Source organism: Muntiacus reevesi, chromosome 2 (assembly GCF_963930625.1).
Source record: "Muntiacus reevesi chromosome 2, mMunRee1.1, whole genome shotgun sequence".
NCBI classification, from domain to species: Eukaryota; Metazoa; Chordata; class Mammalia; order Artiodactyla; family Cervidae; genus Muntiacus; species Muntiacus reevesi.
In genome coordinates, this window is record NC_089250.1 from 27556947 (window position 1) to 27576845 (window position 19899).

Here is a 19899-nt window from a genome sequence, read left to right on the forward strand (position 1 = left end):
TGTGGCCCACAGGCTTTAGTTGCTTGGTGGTATGTGGGATCTTCCTGGACCAGGGATTGAACCCGTGTCGCCTGCATTGGCAGCTAACCACTGGATGACCAGGGACATCTCCCCACCCCCTCCCCATGTCTTTGCATTGTCTTCCTTTTGTGCATGTCTGTGTCCAGATTTCCCCTTCTTACAAGGACACCAGTCATATTGAATTAGGGCCCACCCTAATCATGTCACTTTAAATTAATTACCTCTTTAACAGCCCTATCTCCAAATACAGCCACATTCTGAGGTACTTGGGATGTAGGGATCCAGCATATGAATTCTGGGGCCAGTTCAACCCATTGCAGTCTTTTACCAACTGGTCTCAACTTCACCAGCAAAGAAATAATGGGTGAGCCTGTGGTTTCCCAGATTTCTCCCACTTTTAAGCAAACTAAGCTTCAGCCTAGAATTGTACATCGACCTGCCAAATGCAACTGAATGTGTGACTTAGACCATGTCACCTTTCCAGGTTAACATTTATTTATATAAACTGCAGATAATAAAAATAACATCTATTTGTCTCCCCCAGAACACTTTAGATGTTCTGAGCCTTAAATTATGGATGCAGCAATTATGCTTTTCAGAACCAAGCAAATCAGTCCTTAGGACAGACGACTCAGGCAAACCAGCCAGCAGCACCACCAGTGGCACAAAACGAGCTTTCAGACCCACATGCGAAGACAATATTGTAATGCCTCCGTGACAACATTGCTTTATTGATGCAAGGCAAGGAAAACTACATTAGATTCTATTGATTCTCTTGGAGATCTAATAATATGCTTTATTCAGATCTTATTCACATCCCTTTTCCTCCACAGGGCTGTCTCGGGAGCTGAAATGGGCCAGTTACAAACAGAATTGGTTCTGCCGGCATAGAAAACCACAGAAGCGAATGTGTTTTCAGACACAAAAGCTACCACGCTTTCTTTGGGAAACAAGGCACAGGTGAAAAAAACACTCACCTCTAAACAGAATGGAAAGCATGGCTAACTTGAGATTTATTTGATTACAGTGTCTTTCTCCGGGCTAATCAGTTTTAAAATCCATTCCTATTGGTGCCAATGAGCCAATAAAAGATCCAGAAGAAAAGAAGTATTATATCAACTCAGAGAAACAAGGTTTTTTTTTTTTTTTAAAGCATTGAATTAATATTTACACCACTGAATCCGATTATTTATACATAGGCTATAGGTTTTGCAGCTCCAGAATTTGTTGACACTCAAGAGTATGATAAACTGTACCTGACTGACTTGTGAAAAATCATCTGGAGAAAGATTTTTCCCCCTAGGAAAATATGGAAATGACACATGGTGTGTACAGCCAGAAACAGCAAAAGGAAAGGTGGGTTTTGAGCTGTCACAGTGGATGGTTAAGAATTTCAGCTTTGGGGCAGAAGTTTTGCTCAAAACCACATCGTCTTCCTCTCTAGAATAGGTTCCAAGCTCAGGGTTTTCCTGTATATACTCAGTGGGATAGGGACTTTCCTGGTGGTCCAGTCATTAAGAATCCACCTGCCAAATCAGGGGCATGTGTTTGGTCCCTGGTCAGGGAACTAAATCCCACATGCCACAACTAGAGAAGCCTGAAGACTGGATAAAAGACCCAGCACAGCCAAAAACATTCAGTGGGATAATACATGCACAAAGTTCAACATTAACCTCCCAGAGGCCAAATAAAAATCCAGTAAATGCCAATGTCTCTGTCATTATTAAAGGGAATCTTTGCATGCTTTATCTCTCATCTGGAAAAAAAATCACAGAAAAGGATAAAATTTCTTGGGGGAAAAAAGATGAATTTTGGGTCCCTCTTAGCACATGTGCACTCCATCCTTTCTAAAAAGTGAAGTTTGTAAGTTTACAGGTTTTAGGGAAAAGGGGAAGCAACCAGAATGTTCCTACATTACTGGTGGGGATGTCAAAGGTCACAAACCTTTTGGAAACTCTTTTGTGGCTCCTCAAAAGTTAAACATAGATACAGCCCAGAAGTCCCACTCCTAGTTGTATACTCAGGAGAAGTGAAAACATGCATGCATACAAAAACTTGTTCATAAATGTTCACTTCAGGATTGCTAAAGTGAAGTGTTAGTCGCTCAGTCACGTCTGACTCTTTGTGACCCCATGGACTCTAGCCCACCAGGCTCCTCTGCCCATGGGATTCTCCAGGCAAGAATACTGGAGTGGGTAGCCATGTCCTTCTCCAGAGGTTTCTCCAAATCCAGGGACTGAACCCCAGTCTCCTGCATTGCAGACGGATTCTTTATCACGAGCCACCTGAGGCCCTAGCCAAAAGATGGAAAGACACAGCTCAATTGTCTGTCGACATGCTGGATAGATGAAATAGATTTTTAAAAAATGTTGAACAGCCATACCATCGAATTTTATTTGGCAACAGTAAGGTATGCACACAGCTACAAGTGGATCAACTTTGAAAACATGATTCTAGTTGTGAAGAAATCAGTCACAAAAGGCATGACTTCATTCATATGAAACATCCAGAATAAACAACTCTATAAAGACAGAAAGTAATTAATGATTGCCTGGGGCTGGGAGGGAGGGCAGGGATGGGGGGTGCTAATGGATATAAGGTATTTTTTTTTGTTGCATTTATTTTAATATTTATTAATATTTGTTTGGCTGTGCCACATCTTAGTTGTGGCATCCTGGAACTTCAATCTTCATTGCAGCACTCAGGTTCTTTTTAATTGTGGCATGTGGGATGTAGTTCCCTGGTTCTCCAGGGATCAAACCCAGGTCCCTTGCATTGAGAGCACAGTCTCAGCCACTGGACCACAAGGAAAGTCCCCAGGATTTCTTTTTGCAATGGTGAAAATTTTCTAGAATTAGATAGTGATGATAGTTGTACAGCTTTGTGAATAATCTCAAAAACACTGTACCTTCTAAAATGTACCTTCTAAAATGGTGAATTTTGTGGTTTATCAATTGTATTGGAAAAAAATCAGTGAATGGTTAATGTGGAAAAAAAGAAAACAGAGAAGCCAGTATTGTCATTGTAGCATCCAGAGATAATGACTACAAATGCTTTGATGTAGATCCTTCCAGACTGATGCAAATATATATATTAAAAAAAAGTAAAATAGTATCATATTGTACATACTGTTGAATGAAAGTTTTGCTTTTTTTGGTATTACTGTCACTTTTCAATATTAAGAAATTGCTTCTCTAAACACAGGTGGCATCCGACTCTGAATCTTCTCAAACGTCTTGCCTTTCTACTTCCCTCTGCCAAACTGTGTTTCTTCTCTTTCCAGAGTTTTCTTAGGTCTTTGCAAACAAATCTGTTCACCTTGGCTCACCAAAATGTGTTCAGTGCTTGCTGTCACAACTTGACCTATGTTACAAGCTCTTTCATTCATATCCATGCTTTTAGTGGAATCGATCCCTAAATCCATATTTTTACTTTGACCTCTACCCCATAGACTAGACCTTTATCTCCAAATGCCTACTAGAAATTCCCACTTGGACATTCATCACTGACACTATCAGAAGACTAAAATCGAACTCATACTTTTCAGCCCTCCAGCTGGGCACAGAGGAAGATGTGAATTATGAATTTTGAAATGGAGGTTCATGCCCACACTTAACCTTTCTCATTCAAGCCAAGCTTCTTACAAGTCATGGAAGCCTACCCTAGCTAACTTAGAAAAGGTTGGTTTGGAGGGAGACAGGGTGGCTCACACCATGGTCAGGAGAGAAGGCCGGGGAGCCAGATTTGGTAAAAAGGGCAAATAAATGGCCTCCCAGGGCCTGCAAGGCAGTGACAACAGTGACAATGGGCCCTGAGCATGGTCTGGGCTGATGTCTGCTGCCTGGGATGCTGATGGTCCTCATTCACCTCAACTAATTCCTCAGAGTGCAGAGAGGAGTCGGATATGGGACAACGTAAAGAAAAACAAACTCCTGTCCACATAGTCTGGGTTTCCTTAACCCAAGGAAAACAGAAGTAATTTTCCTCCCCACCTCATGGGATTGTAAGAAAGACAGCTGGTATGTTGGAAGATAGTCTGTGAACCACGGGTCCCTCCACAGAGTGTAGGTTGTTTCTACAGGTTTTCCTTCCAGTCTCTGTTCCTTACGTTGTGAACCTCTGTTCCCCCTCAGGGCGTCCATATTCCCTCAGTGCCCCAGACCCCCTCACAGCCCCCACAGCCCCTCACTGATCCCCATCCCACTCATGGCCCCATATCTAAACCCTACAGTTTTGCCTATAATTCCTTCTTCACCCCAGCTGTCCCTTTTCATCTTCACTGGTGATGATCACTTTCACAGGCCTGATGATACATTAGACTCATCTGGGGCAGTAACTGCTTCAGAGGAGCCATGAGGAGACCTCTGAAGCTGTATTTTCAAAAAACTGCTGAGGAAATCACAGCAGGAACAGACCCACTGACCCACCGACTGGAATCTACAAATTGAGTTTGTGACATGGCACACTAGCCCTCAGTAAAAGGGTTCTGTACTGAAATGTTTGTAAAATGTAGCCTGCGACGTACCCCTCCAGAGATTCACAGAAGAGGTAAGATACCTGCAGGTAAGATACCTGTGAAACCATCCAATCCAGGACTAAAACCTATGAGACTGCAAGACTCTTTTGTCTGGGATATTGTGATTTATAGTAAGAAATAAGCACATGGTTTTCATCCTGTTTTTGGCAGAAAGCTTCCTGAACTCTAGGGATTATCTAAGTGGTGATAGCCTCAAAGGTGTCTCTTGTTAACACTAATGAGGTGACTTTTGGAGGCACTTAAGGGTGGGGGCTGGTTGCCATGGAGTCTACCCTGTGATTGGGGGGTTGAAACTTTTAATCCCACCCCCTGACCCAGCAGAGAGGGGCCAGTGGCCAATGATGTAATCAATCATACCTATGTAAGGATGTCAAGCCATTAAAAATCAAAAGGAGGGGGTTAGAGAGCTTCTGTGGAGAGGGCAATGGCACCCCACTCCAGTGCTCTTGCCTGGAGGGTCCCACGGACAGAGGAGCCTGGTTGGCTGCAGTCCATGGGGTCGCTAAGAGTCGGACACTACTGAGCATCTTCACTTTCACTTTTCACTTTCATGCATTGGAGAAGGAAATGGCAACCCACTCCGGTGTTCTTGCCTGGAGAATCCCAGGGACGGGGGCGCCTGGTGGGCTGCCGTCTATGGAATCACACAGAGTCCGACACGACTGAAGTGACTTAGCAGCAGAGAGCTTCTGGGTTGATGAATACATGGAGGTGCTAGGACAGTGGTCCCTGGAGAGAACATGGACTCTCCAGACCCCCTTCCCTTTCCCTACATATCTTGTCAGTCTGTCTGTTCCTGAGTCACATCCTCTCCTGATGGTATAGTAAAGTGAAAGCTGACACAGTGGACATGGGTTTGAGCAAACTCCAGGAGACAGTGAAGGACAGGGAAGCCTGGGATGCTGCAGTCCCTGGTGTCGCAGAGTCAGACACAACTTAGTGACTAAACAGCAATAACAATCATCTGGTGAATAAAATGTTTCTATGAGCTGCTTTAGCAGCTCAAACCCGAGAAACTACTCAAACCTGAGAAAGCTGTAGCAACCTCTGATATATAGCTGGTTGATCAGAAGCATAGGTGACAACCTGGACTAGTCCGAATGGAGCAGGGGCAGTCTTATAGGGCCAAGCCCCTAAGCTGTGGAATCTGATGCTATCTCTGGGTAGAGACTGTCACAGCTGAGTGGATTTGCAGGATGCCTGACTGGGGTCCTGAGACTTACCTATTGGTATGGGTGCTAGAACTCTTTTAGTCCCATGAAGTGAAGTGAAGTCACTCAGTCGTGTCCGACTCTCTGCGACCCCATGGACTGTCCTATAATATGTATTAAAATTCTACCTAGAGAATATTCTGAGAAATATACTTACACTTTGGGAAACCCTGGCCTATAGAATCTGTTTGGAATTTGTTACTCTAGTTTCCAAGGTTTTTGACCACTTGGCTGCAAGCTTTACCTCCTCCCATGTCTCTGTAGTCAGCCCTGGGTGTCTGAAGAGCATGGGTTCCAGGAAACCCTGCAGATACCAAAATCCTTGCCTGCTCAAGTCCCTTATATAAGATGGCCTAATGTTTGCATATAACCTACCTAATACCATTAATACCTAACACAATGTAAATGAAATGTAAATAGCAGGCCAGGTGTGAGGCAAATTCAAGTTTTGGTTTTTGGAACTTTCTGGAATTTTTTTTTTTCCTGAATATTTTCTATTGGCAGTTAGAGGAACCTGAGGATCCAGAGCTCCTGGAGCTTGTCCAGGCTCTGTAATTGTGCTGGGTGATGTCCTACACCCTCAACCACCCCTAAAAAGCAGGGACTGCATGTTAGGTACATTAGTCCCCTTTCCTGGGGCAGGACCCCTTGCCCTAGTGGCCTGGTAAATAGCTGTCAGTTTGCTGAATGTCTTTTGGGGTTTGTGGGTTTGATTTCTTCTCCAGCTGATGCTGCCCAACGTCCTGGGTATTGTGTCTGTGGGGTTCAGGGTCATCCTGGAGGGCAGAGTGCTGGTCAAGACCATGGAGTGGGTTATGTGACTGTCCAGGGTAACCACAGATGGGGTGGAGGGGAAGTCCAGGAGGAACATGCGCTGAACAAGTCTAGGGGAGGGAGTGGCCAGCTAAGCATGTGGCCCAAGGGAGTGAGAGTTCTGGGGTTAGTCCCTGCCCTCTAGGGGCTTCTCTCCAGCAGTTAAAATAGAGACGGCCCAGGTCTGAACTTCTTCACATGCTTGCCCTGCCTCCAACCAGCCACTGGGGGACTGGCACCTCCAGTAGCTTCTGTGATTAATACCTCCTGGTTCCCTCCGATCGGAAGGCCACGGGTAGTGATGCTAGCCTGGGGAAAGCACTGAATCCACCCTGACTTGTTAAGGGAGCGAATTCACATTGTTGTCCTTAGTCACTAGTTACTGGTTGTCCACATTGTGCTCTGAGGTTGGGGCCTCCCCCCATCGCCCAGCTCTCCTGGGGCTGTGGCTCTCGAACTTCAGTGTGCAACTGGGTGATCTGCAGGCCTCGTCCAAACTCACTGAGCCTCCCGCCAAATCTGCTGGGTCAGCAGACCTGCGGCGGGGGTGGGGGGGGGGGCAGGAGGTTTTGCATCACTAACAAGTTTCCCAGGTGATGCTGCTGCCACCCATCTGGAGAATCATACTCTGAGGGTCATTGATTTGGGGCATCATGCTCTCTGGCTTCCCCAGCCCTGCCACCTGCAGCAAATGTCTCCCCACTGACATGGAGGGTTTTCAGTGGCTCTCATCATTCTGGGGAGAAGGCAACCCACTCCAGTACTCTTGCCTGGACAATCCCATGGACAGAGGAGCCTGGTAGGCTGCAGTTCATGGGGTCGCTAAGAGTCGGACACGACTGAGCATCTTCCCTTTCACTTTTTACTTTCATGCATTGGAGAAGGAAATGGCAACCCATTCCAGTGTTCTTGCCTGGAGAATCTCAGGGACGGGGGAGCCTGGTGGGCTGCCATCTATGGGGTCGCACAGAGTCCGACACGACTGAAGCGACTTAGCAGCAGCAGCAGCAGCATTCTGGGGATAGTGTGACCCGCATTTCAGTGTGTTTCTTCTAATTCTTTGAGTGGACAGATGGACAGTGAAGAGGGGAAGGAAATTAGAAATAAAAAGGTAGCTGACAGGACTTCTCTGGTGGTCTGGTGGCTAAGAATCTGCCTTCCAATGTAGGGGACTTGGGTTCCATTCCTGGTCGGGGAACTAAGATCAGGCTAAGATGCAGCCAAATAAATAAATATTAAAAAAAAAAAGATAGATAGCTGAATCAGTATTTAAATCATGGTCAATCTGATGACAAAAGTCTATCTGCTAACCACTCTGCTGTGTACATTTGGAATTCTTTTAACAAAGAACCTGTTTCAGGTTAAGACACTGGCTATTTCCCTGGCTCTTCCTGACAGTGTTTTGAGGGTATTTCAAACAACATGATTTAGTTAAAATACTTAAAACAAGGTCTGACAGAGAACAGACATCCAAGACATGTACCTGGAAGTACATTCTATAGCACAGAGACGAGAAGCACAGGCTGTAGATCAGATGCCTGGGTTTGAATCCCATCTCTGCTACTTATTAGCACTCTGGGCAAGTTAGTTAAGCTCTCTAACTCAGTCTTCTCATCTGTAGAATGGGAAGAATCCTAGTAGTACTTTCAAGCTTAGAATTGAGATCAACTGAATTAGAATTAGGACAGTGTTATCGTTCCTGGTTCAATGCTTTTGTGCAAACTAAAATGCAATTTAAATAAAAATGCAATGTAAACAACAGTTTGGGCATGGGGCAAATTCAAGTTTTGCTCTTTGGAACTATCTGGAATTTTTTTTTTTCCTGAATATTTTCTAGTGGCAGTTAGAGGAACCTGAGGATCCAGAGCTCCTGGAGCTTGTCCAGGCTCTGTAATTGTGCTGGGTGATGTTCTATGCCCCCATCCACCCCTGAAAGCAGGGACGGCATGTTAGGTAGGTACTCTTAGTCCCCTTTGCTGGGGCAGGACCCCCTACTGTAGTGGCCTGGTAAATAGTTGTCGGTTTGCTAAATGTCTTCTGGGATTTGTGGGTTTGGTTTCTTCTCCAACTGATGCTGCCCAACCTCCTGGGTATCGTGTCTGTGGGGTTCAGGGTCACCCTGGAAAGTGGAGTGCTGGTCAAGGCACTCTGACCAGCCTTGAGGTCAAGAATAAAGGGCTTAGTAAAGGCAACCCCTATAGGCCTGGCCCTCAGTGGGGTTATTCTGAGCATTTTACTGAAAGTTTGGATGAATGGGAACTGGTGTCACACTTCCTGGATTCATATTTTGGCTAAAGATGACTCCTTAAATTATAACTGCCATATGACCCAGCAATCCCACTTCTGGGCATACATACCGAGGAAACCATATCTGAAAGAGACACGTGCACCCCAATGTTCATTGCAGCACTGTTTATAATAGCCAGGACATGGAAGCAACCTAGATGCCCATCAGCAGACGAATGGATAAGGAAGCTGTGGTACATATACACCATGGAATATTACTCAGCCATTAAAAAGAATTGATTTGAATCAGTTCTAATGAGATGGATGAAACTGGAGCCCATTATACAGAGTGAAGTAAGCCAGAAAGATAAAGACCAATACAGTATACTAATGCATATACATGGAATTTAGAAAGATGGTAATGATAACCCTATATGCAAAACAGAAAAAGGGACACAGATGTACAGAACAGACTTTTGGACTCTGTGGGAGAAGGCGAGGGTGGGATGTTTGGAGAAAACAGCATCAAAACATATATATTATCTAGGGTGAAACAGATCACCAGCCCAGGCTGGATGCATAAGTGCTCGGGCCTGGTGCACTGGGAAGACCCAAAGGGATCGGGTGGAGAGGGAGGTGGGAGGGGGGATTGGAATGGGGAATACATGTAAATCCATGGCTGATTCATGTCAATGTATAACAAAAACCACTACAACATTGTAAAGTAATTAGCCTCCAACTAATAAAAATAAATGAAAAAAAAAAAAAACAACCAAAAACGACTCTTTAGTGAACTGGAATAAACTGCCTCAATTTTTTCATCTGTTAAATGGGGATAAACATAGTAGTTACTTCACAGGATGGCTTTGTGGATTAGGTGAGTTGCACTGGACTTTAAAGCTTTAGGACAGTGCCTGGCCTGTGCTATGTGCCCCATCTGTGTTGGTTGGTAGTCACGGGGAGTGGGTGTTACCTGTGGGCCTGACAGCCATCAATCCCATCTGTTAGGTCCCTGTCACCTTGCACAGAGGGATAAGCATGTGAGTGAAGACTGTCATGGCCTGGCTGCCCATGTCTTGGTTTCATTTATTACAGGAACCCACCGATTTTCTTTTTCTTAGGTAGCCATTCTCCCCGAATCCCAAGGGTCCTGGTGGAATTATCTTTTAAACTGATGTATCAGATGCATTTAGACCTCGGATGGGTTTCTTCTTATCTTGCAGCTGATATATTTTTTATAAATCATCAGCTCCAGTGTCCTTTCAAGCTACAGAGAGGATATGCTTTTCATGTTAAGCTGCAGAATGACTTTTCCCCCCATTCAAAGTGAAGCACTGATTTCCCGAGCTCTGTAAAGGAGTTCAACATACTTACAGGAGCAACAAGGTGAAGTTTTCACTGGAGCTTGTACGATTCTTTGGAACTCTGTGTTATAAGACTTTACATTGATATTTCAGGTATTCCTAACAGTATCTAAGCAATAAGCATGACATACATACATACACATAATATAGACCTGTGAGCCTTTTCTTCCTTTACCTTCAAATATTTAAATTTTTATTGGAATATAGTTGATTTACAATGTTAGTGAACCCTGGTGTGCTGCAGTCCACAGGATTGCAAAAAATCGAACACAACTGAGTGACTGAACAACAAAAAAGTGTTCATGTTAGAAAACTTACACAAATAATTTTTCCAGTCACATATAATTCTACCACCCAGAGCTAACCACTGTTAACAATTTCTTTTTTCCTGTGCGTGTGTGTAAATATTGCTTTTATAGAATGTGATCAGGCCAATGGGTAACACAACGTCTGTACCTTTTTAAAGCTGTAGGAGGTTGTTGAGGTAGGTGTGTTTTTGAACATGCTGCAATTCGGCTATAGTTGCACACAATGACCATTAATCTAACTTTATAAAAATAAAGGAGTTTCTGAAATAAAAAGTATGATCAGGCTGAACATACTATTTAATATATTGTCATTTAGTTGCTCAGTCGTGTCTGACTCTTTGCGACCCCGTGGACTGCAGCACAGCAGGCTTCTCCGTCCTTCACCATTCCCTGCAGTCCACTCAAACTCATGTCCATTGGATGCCACTAACCATCTCATGCACTGTCACCCCCTTCTCCTTTTGCCTTCAATCTTTCCCAGCATCAGGGTCTTTCCCAGTGAGTCATCTCTTCGCATCAGGTGGCCAAAGTATTGGAGCTTCAGCTTCAGCCTCAGTCCTTCCAATGAATAGTTGAGGTTGATTTCCTTCAGGATTGACTGGTTTGAGCTCGTTGCTGTCCAAGGGAGTCTCAAGAGTCTTCTCCAGCACTACAGTTCAAAAGCATCAATTCTTCAGTGCTCAGCTTTCTTTATGGTCCAACTCTCACAGCCATACATGACTAGTGGAAAAATCATAGCTTTAACTATATGGGCATTTCTTCATGCCATAAATATTTTTCTGCATTATTAAAAAGTTTTAAGAATAGCCTCCCTTTTCATTCCCTGTTCATTACACGAAAGTTAATTTAGATAAATAACAAGAAGAAAATTTTAAAGTTCCCATAATCTCACCATTCAGAGGTAGCTATCAGTAGTTGGGCGTATGTCCCCTTAGACTTTTTTTGAGTTCATATAGTAAAAAAAAACAATTTGGTATTGTTCTTGTTTGTTCATCTGCTTTTTTCATCTCTTGACTGTTGATCTCTGTTTATACCACTGAAAATGGATGTAAAGTATTCTTTTCTAAAAACTTATTGAAGTTTAGTTGATTTACAGTGTTGCGTTAATTTCTGCTGTGGAGCAAAGGGACTCAGTTATACACACATATATGCATTCTTTTGCATATTCTTTTCCATTATAGTTTATCACATGATATTGAATATAGCTCCCCACACTATAGTAGGACTTTGTTGTCTATCCATTCTATAAATAATAGTTCGCATCTGCTAATTGCAAACTCCCAATCCACCCCTCTCCTACCTCCCCGACTCGACAACCACAAGTCTGTTCTCTGAGAGTCTGTTTCTGTTTCATAGATATATTCCTTTGTCCTTTAAATTCTACATATAAATGTTATCATATGATACTTGTCTTTCTCTTTCTGATTTACTTCACTTAATATGATAATCTCTAGGTCCATCCATGTTGCTGCAAATGGCATTATTTAATTTGGATTTTTTGGTAGTTGTTGTTGAGTTGTATGAACTGTTTGTATATTTTGGAAATTAAGCCCTTGTTGGTCACATTATTTGCAAATATTTTCTTCTGGTCCATAGGATGCCTTTTTGTTTTGTTTATGATTTCCTTTGCTGTACAAAAGCTTGTAAGTTTGATTCAGTCTCATCTGTTTATATTTGTTTTTATTTCTATTGCTTTGGGAGATTGACCTAAGAAAACACTGGTATGTCGAAGAATGTTTTGCCAGTTTATGCTTTTTTCTAGGAGTCTTATGGTGTCATGTCTTAAATATTTAAGTTTGTAAGACACAAAATGCCTATATAGTATTTTAAGAATGTATTATAATTTAAATATAAGCTTACATTATAACATGTAAATTCTTCTAATTTTAAAAAAATATTTAAACAATATTGTGATTAATACCCTGTACCTTGATCTTGGGGCAAATCTTTTTTTTTTTTAATTGCAGCACTATTTTTTTTTTTTATTAGAAGTATGTTTTTTTTTTTTTTTTTATTTTATTTTTATTAGTTGGAGGCTAATTGTTTCACAACATTGCAGTGGGTTTTGTCATACATTGACATGAATCAGTCATGGAGTTACATGTATTCCCCATCCCGATCCCCCCTCCCACCTCCCTCTCTACCCGATTCCTCTGGGTCTTCCCAGTGCACCAGGCCCGAGCACTTATCTCATGCATCCCACCTGGGCTGGTGGTCTGTTTCACCCTTGATAATATACATGCTGTTCTCTCGAAACATCCCACCCTCGCCTTCTCCCACAGAGTCCAAAAGTCTGTTCTGTACATCTGTGTCTCTTTTTCTGTTTTGTATATAGGGTTATCATTACCATCTTTCTAAATTCCATATATATGTGTTAGTATGCTGTAATGTTCTTTATCTTTCTGGCTTACTTCACTCTGTATAATGGGCTCCAGTTTCATCCATCTCATTAGAACTGATTCAAATGTATTCTTTTTAATGACTGAGTAATATTTCATTGTGCATATGTACCACAGCTTTCTTATCCATTCATCTGCTGATGGGCATCTAGGTTGCTTCCATGTCCTGGCTATTATAAACAGTGCTGCGATGAACACTGGGGTGCACGTGTCTCTTTCAGATCTGGTTTCCTTGGTGTGTATGCCCATTAATTAATTAATTAATTAAATAACTAATTCTGAGTTGATTATTTCTTACTACAGCATCATGTTTAAGAAATCCTTTCTCTCCTCAAGCTTGTATAAATATTTATTTCAAATTTTCTAGTTTTTTATTTAAATCCTTGAAATATCTGGAATTGTCACACAGAGTAAGATAAGAGGGTCCAACTATACTGTAATTTTTTAACAGTTTGATTGAGGTATCATTCACATACTATAAAACTTGCCCTTTTAAAGCATATAGGTGATTTTCCTGGTGGTCCAGTGGTTAAGAATCTGTGCTCCCATGGCAGGGGACACAGGTTTGATCCCTGCTTGGGGAGCTAAGATCCCACATGCTGCCAAAAAATGTAAGTTTAGAAAAAGTTAAGTATACAAGTCAGTGGTTTTTAATATGGTCAGGGTTGTGCACCATCACCACTATCTAATTTTAGAATATATTCATCATTACAAAGGGTAACTCTGCATCCCTTAGCAGTGACTTCCTATTACTGCTCCCCATCCTGGTCCTAAGCAACTGCTACTTACAATACTCTCAGTCTCTTCAGATTGGCTAATGTGGACATTTCATATAAATGGAATCATAGTATATGTGACCTTTGTGTCTAGTTTCCTTCACTTAGCATAATGTTTTCAAGGTTCATCCATATCAGCATATATCAGTATTTCATTTTCTTTAATTGCTGAATAATATTCCATTGTATGGGTATAACACACTTTATCCTTTCAACAGTTGAGGGACACTGAAGTTTCCGATTTTTGGCTACTATGAATAGTAGTTGCTGCTGCTCTGGACATTTGTGTACAAATCTCTGTGTGCTCAGGAGTTTTTCAATTCTTTGACCTTTCCTCCACTCTTTTCTTTTAAATTGTTTCATGGATCTTCTTGGATCACGAATCGAATCTGTCTCCTGCATTAGCAGGGGGATTTATTTTTACCACTGAGCCACCAGGGAAGCCCCATTTCCCCTCCACTCTTACTCCCCCTTCCCAGAGTCTTATATATAGACTTGTGCTGGTGAGTCAGCTTTGACCACTTGGGTGAGGGTGTTTCCTGGGGGTGATAGCACAATAAGATGGATATAACTGGGTTTCTGGATGACCACATGAAGCAGAGCTGCCTATGACCACCCTGGACCCCGACACCCACTTCTAGGCTATTATCAGTTGAAAGGGAAAAAAATCTGTTTTGCATTTGAGTGCCTTACTAGGGGGGGGCCTCTTTGTTATAGCAGCTGAACATATGTTATGCTAATTATAATAATACTTTTAATATATGCTGTATAGAGGCAAATTTTTCCTTAAATCTCCACTCTGTTTCATGGATCTGTCTATTCTTGTACCAAAACCACAGCTTCAATTTCAATAATTTTATGTTTAAATGGGAGAAGGATGGGAGGAGCCTATGTCTCTCTCACAATTTCTAGAGCATTTCTTGACTTTTCTCTTGCATTCAGTCTTTCAAATGAATTCAGACTCATTTTGTCAGCTTCCACCACCTCCTCTTTTCCACCTCCAAAGTCAGTGGGTACTTTCCAATCAAAAGTCACTTTTTGGTCTCTGAGAGTTTGCTCATTTTCTAAAGCTGTGTGTTAAAATGCTAGCCTCGGCATTATCAAGGTGTATTTGGGCTCCTTTCTCTTAATATGACCACCAGCCAACATCCAGGAGTCAGCTGGACATTTAAAATATACCCAGTCCTCCATGATCATTGAGCCCATCCACCCAGAGAGAGGGAAAGACAGCTGTGGTTATGGCTTCCAGGGAGGCAGGGAGGACATACACACTTGAATAGTCTGTGACACAAACCATATGAAGAAGCAAAATCTTACTGAATCCAAGTTGTCCACAGCTCTGGGTCTGTGTTACAGGGAGGGTCTGTGAGGTCGCAGTGGAGGAAGGTGGCATTGCTTTACACCAGTGAGATAGTTCTCCTAAAGACAGGGCAGAGCTGCAGTGTTGATTACAAGAGAGGAAGGGGACTGTTAACTGAGTCTGATTTCCCCCTATTCAGTGGTTAGGAATACATCAATGTGGAGAATTCTTAATTCAGTCATATACAGGGTAAGTGCCATCTATTGTAATGTATTCTTCCTCCCTCCATTGCTCGAGGACAGCAGAAAGCAATTCTCCTAGTGGAATGTGCAGTTGGTCCACCACTTCATTGAACCAATTTAGGATGCCCAATTTCCTTTGTAAGATGGATTTTTTTTTTTTTTTTTTGCTCCCTATTCACATCGAGGGCCCTCCACATTTGTAATCTGGATGGCATCATTTTGGAGAGCATGCACACCTGGAGTTCAGGAGAGCTGGTTTCTGACTAGCTTCTCCGTTTAACACACTCGCATCAGCTTAATGTTTTTATTTTCTAAAATTCATTTCTATAATGTACAGATTGTTTACCTTCAAAACAAATTTCTCCTTATTGTTGCTATTGTTCACATCTCCATGGGTAACTTCACAGACTTGGGCAAAGGCCCCTTCTCCAAGAAGGTGATCAACGTAGACCAGCAAAGAGCCTAGTTGGAATTCAGTCTTAGGCTTGATGGCTGGAAGCTTACATGTCCATCCATAAGTATTTGGATAGGAACTCACTGGTTTAGAAAGCCCAGATAAAAGTTTGAGAATCAACTCCTCATCCCAGGAATTCTCAACAGTGAAGTCTGGAGTGTCTACATTCCCAAGTGAGCCAGCCTGCATCAGCTCAGCCTGGAGCCCAGCGCTGGCTTCTGCCGGATCCTCTTCAAAGGCAAAGCCAGGGTCTGTGACTTCACAGGACTTGAGGTCCCACTCTGCCTTGCTGGTCAGCACGGCTGCAGCAGGCCGGCCCAGACAGAGCAAGGACACAGAAGGGACATCTGTGGGGCACACTGTCTCATCTTATCTCTTCAACTGGACCGAACTTTCTCTCTTTCAAGGGTTCCACCTTGTTTCTTTTGAAAGAATCCAAAGTCACATGGGTGTGCTGGTTTCCTACCATATTTTCTTTATCTGCCAGTGGGTGCACGGAGTCCATGGGAAGCCTGTGGACGCGAGCTGCACGGCGAACCTAAAGTCTCCTGGGCTCTTGGGGCTGGGCACCAGGCTTCTGTTGCAGCGGATGCCCCCCACGGCTGAATCATCCAGAAACTCATCAGTATGAGGCACCTCATTTGGTTTTGTAGGAAACCAGCTCATGGAATGTTCTCCAAAGGTCCTGGCTCCTACAGGTTTATTTCTTTGGCTGTCGTTACCCATAATTTTCTTTGTTTCCATCTTCAAATACAGGAAAAGCAGATGACAAAAAAGAGATGATCTTACTGACTCCCCAAGCCCCAGAAGATGTTACATTTTTTTTGAAACTTGACTTCGAACGCATCTTCATTTTGACCTAGAGATGGCCATTCCTCTTTGTCATCAGAAATATCAGGAACTGTAGGAGCCTGAAACATACTCACGATGAAATCGAGAGCTTCCTTTGTGTGCACTATGAGTGATGGCTGCACTTTGGATGGTGTTGCCTGAACCAGTGCCAGTGATGTGTTTGGAGTTGTGTGAAAGGAACTTGTGTTAGTAACCTCTGTGTTTCACACCCTTCTTTTATCTCTGCTCCACTCTGTGGCCTGAATTCATGAGTACTTTTGTTCACACACCTGGCATCTTTGCTGCCCCTGAGAACATGGTGTCCATCACTGGCTGGCCTGCCAAAGGAACCGGGCAAGCTACACTCTGGTTGATGGTTGGGAACACCAAAGCAGTGGTGACAGCATTTGCCATAAGAGGGACAGAAGTGGCCTCTCTGGGTTTCTCGTCCTCATTCTTTGAGGTCTGCTGAGGGATGGCTGGAAGACCTGGAGCTCTTAGTTCCTGCTGGGAGTCTGTGTGTGGCCCCAAACATGCTGGACTGACTTCAGATGTCCCCTGGGAGGAGGGAAGTTTCTCATGAGACATCTCTGCTACTTGGTATAACTTCTTATGAAGCTCATCCATTTTCTGTTTTAATAGTTGTTCTTCAAAAGCATTTGCTTCTTTCCTTTTCATATAATGTCTCTCTTCATTTACCCATTGTTCATGCTCTCTCCGTAGATTGTATTTCTGGGCTCTCAGCTCTTTGAAGGAAAACTCTGATTCTGTGTGAATAAGCTTCTCCTTGCAATATATGACAAACTGCTCAACATCAGCTTTGTCTGCCACAGATGGGTGTGCAGAATATCCTGATTTAGAAATCGTGATCACTCTTTGTTCCATGTTCGACCCTTTATTACCAGCTGCAGGTGTTGCTCCAGAAAGTTGTGGACTCTTAGAAATGCAGGCTGAGTTATTTCCTGGATTTGATTTTGATATTACCTTTGATTCAAAATCTGAGCATCAAGCAGAGGTTCTGAGGTTCTCGCTTGAGTTGGCAAACGGTTTCAGTGAGGCATGTCTGAAACACCCTGTACTGTTGTTGCAGCAGCTCCCTAGGTTCGCCAGAGGAGCTGACCAGGTTCCCATCCCGTGGTTGTACAGAAACTGAAAAAAATGGTGATGGTCACTGTTGCACTCGGAAAATTTTAAACAATAGTTGATGAACCTTGGTCATTGTGATATCTCTTCTTATCTAAAAATTCCATCATTAGATGCTCTGATGAAGTTGTTCACAACAAACTGGGGAAAATTCTTCAAGCGATGGGAATACCAGAGCTCCTGACCTGCCTCCTGAGAAATCTGTATGCAGGTCAAAAAGCAACAGTTAGAACTGGACATGGAACAACCGACTGGTTCCAAATTGGGAAAGGAGTACACCAAGGCTATATATTGTCACCCTGCTTATTTAATTATATGCAGAGTACATCATGAGAAACGCTGGGCTGGAGGAAGCACAAGCTGGAATCAAGATTGCTGGGAGAAATATCAATACCTCAGATATGCAGATGACACCACACTTATGGCAGAAAGCGAAGCAGAACTAAAGAGCCTCTTGATGAAAGTGAAAGAGGAGAGTGAAAAAGTTGGCTTAAAGCTCAACATTCAGAAAACTAAGATGATGGCATCTGGTCCCATCACTTCATGGCAAATAGGTGGGAAACAATGGAAACAGTGACAGACTTACTATTTTGGGGCTCCAAAATCACTGCAGATGGTGATTGCAGCCATGAAATTAAAAGACGCTTACTCCTTGGAAGGAAAGTTATGACCAACCTAGACAGCATATTAAAAAGCAGAGACATTACTTTGCCAACAAAGGTCTGTCTAGTCAAGGCTATGGTTTTTCCAGTGGTCATGTATGGATGTGAGATTTGGACTATAAAGAAAGCTGAGCACCGAAGAATTGATGCTTTTGAACTGTGGCGTTGGAGAAGACTCTTGAGAGTTCCTTGGACTGCAAGGAGATCCAACCAGTCAATCCTAAAGGAAATCAGTCCTGAATATTCATTGGAAGGAGTGAAGCTGAAGCTCCAATACTTTGGCCACCTGATTTGAAGAACTGACTCATTTGAAAAGACCCTGATGCTGGGAAAGACTGAAGGCGGGAAGAGAATGGTTCGATTAGATGGTTGGATGGCATCATCGACTCAATGGACAGGAGTTTGAGTAAACTCCAGGAATTGGTGATGGACAGGGAGGCCTGGCGTGCTGCAGTCCATGGGGTCACAAAGAGTCGGACACAACTGAGCGACTGAACTGAAGTATTCTTTATTCTCAGGAAAATTCTCTTCTACCCATCGCATGTAACTTTTCCATTCACCAAGTGGGTCATAGCCCTTGTAGCTCTGCATATGGGCTTCAGACATTTGAAAAACATTTTCTGGGTTATCCATGGTGAGAGGACCCAGGCTAGCAGCAGTTTCAACTGCTTAGCTTCATTTTTGAAATGTGTTTTAAAGGAATTAGCTGAAGTAGCTTAGTTTCAAAGTTTAAGTTTAAAATGTCCTTCAATTTCTCATCATTAACAGATAAAAATGGCAAAAAAAAAAAAAAAAAAAGGTAAAACACAATGGAAAGGCCCATAAGTATTGAGTCTATTTGGAACATCGTTATGAAAGCAGAGCATGCTGTGGATTAATCCACAAGGGGTCCATTTCTTTATCGTTCTTCGGCTTTCCCATTATGACTCATTTTACATTCTTTTAATTTCACCGATAACAAAATAGAACTAAATAATACATACATGCATATAATATGTATTTTGGGAGGGATGATCACTATCATATTTTCGGAGGTTACAAAATGCAAACGGAGTTGGTTTGTGAAAATTCAAAGCTTTGTTCTGAATCATTAGTTACCGGATTCTCCTGGGGAGCACCCAGTATCCCTCCAGCAGAGTTATGGACACTTATGAAGAGTCAACATAGGGACAGAAAGTCCACGTGATCCAAGGCTATGAGACACAGAAGAGGGAGAGGGAAGTGTGTGTCCTAGTCCGCCTCTGCTGGGGAGGATGGGAAGTGGGGGTCCTGAAAACATGTTTTCTTTCCCCAAGGACTGAAATCTATGTGGCCTTAAAGATCCCTGACATCATGATGCTTAGATTCCAGAGGGAAAACAGATAATAAACATAAATAAACAAGACAATCTCAGAGCATGGTAAGTGACTCAAAGGGACTGAAAGACTGACTTGATGGGGACCGGGGGCTTCTCGTGAGCTGACAGACCCCTCTGTGCTAATGTAGTGTAGTTCAGACTTGAATTATGCGGAATGATTGGGGCTTCAAATCTTGATCACCTCTACCTTGGGACAAAGCTGCTCAGTTTAAGTTCCCTCTTCTTGTTCCGGAACTCAGGAAGTCAGCAGACTTT

The 19899-nt window shown here is 42.8% G+C and overlaps 1 long non-coding RNA gene and 1 pseudogene across 1 annotated transcript in view; one reads left to right on the forward strand and one right to left on the reverse strand.

Moving 5' to 3' along the window:
* Positions 1-2523, forward strand: part of LOC136157808 (uncharacterized) — a 31613-nt gene extending 29090 nt beyond the window's left edge. The window contains exons 2-3 of the long non-coding RNA XR_010661280.1: positions 621-762; positions 855-2523. This is a non-coding gene — a long non-coding RNA (uncharacterized lncRNA). The remainder of the gene's footprint in view (positions 1-620; positions 763-854) is intronic.
* A 4586-nt stretch (positions 2524-7109) lies between these two features.
* Positions 7110-18920, reverse strand: LOC136157121 (mitotic checkpoint serine/threonine-protein kinase BUB1-like; annotated as a pseudogene).
* Positions 18921-19899: the final 979 nt, after the last annotated feature.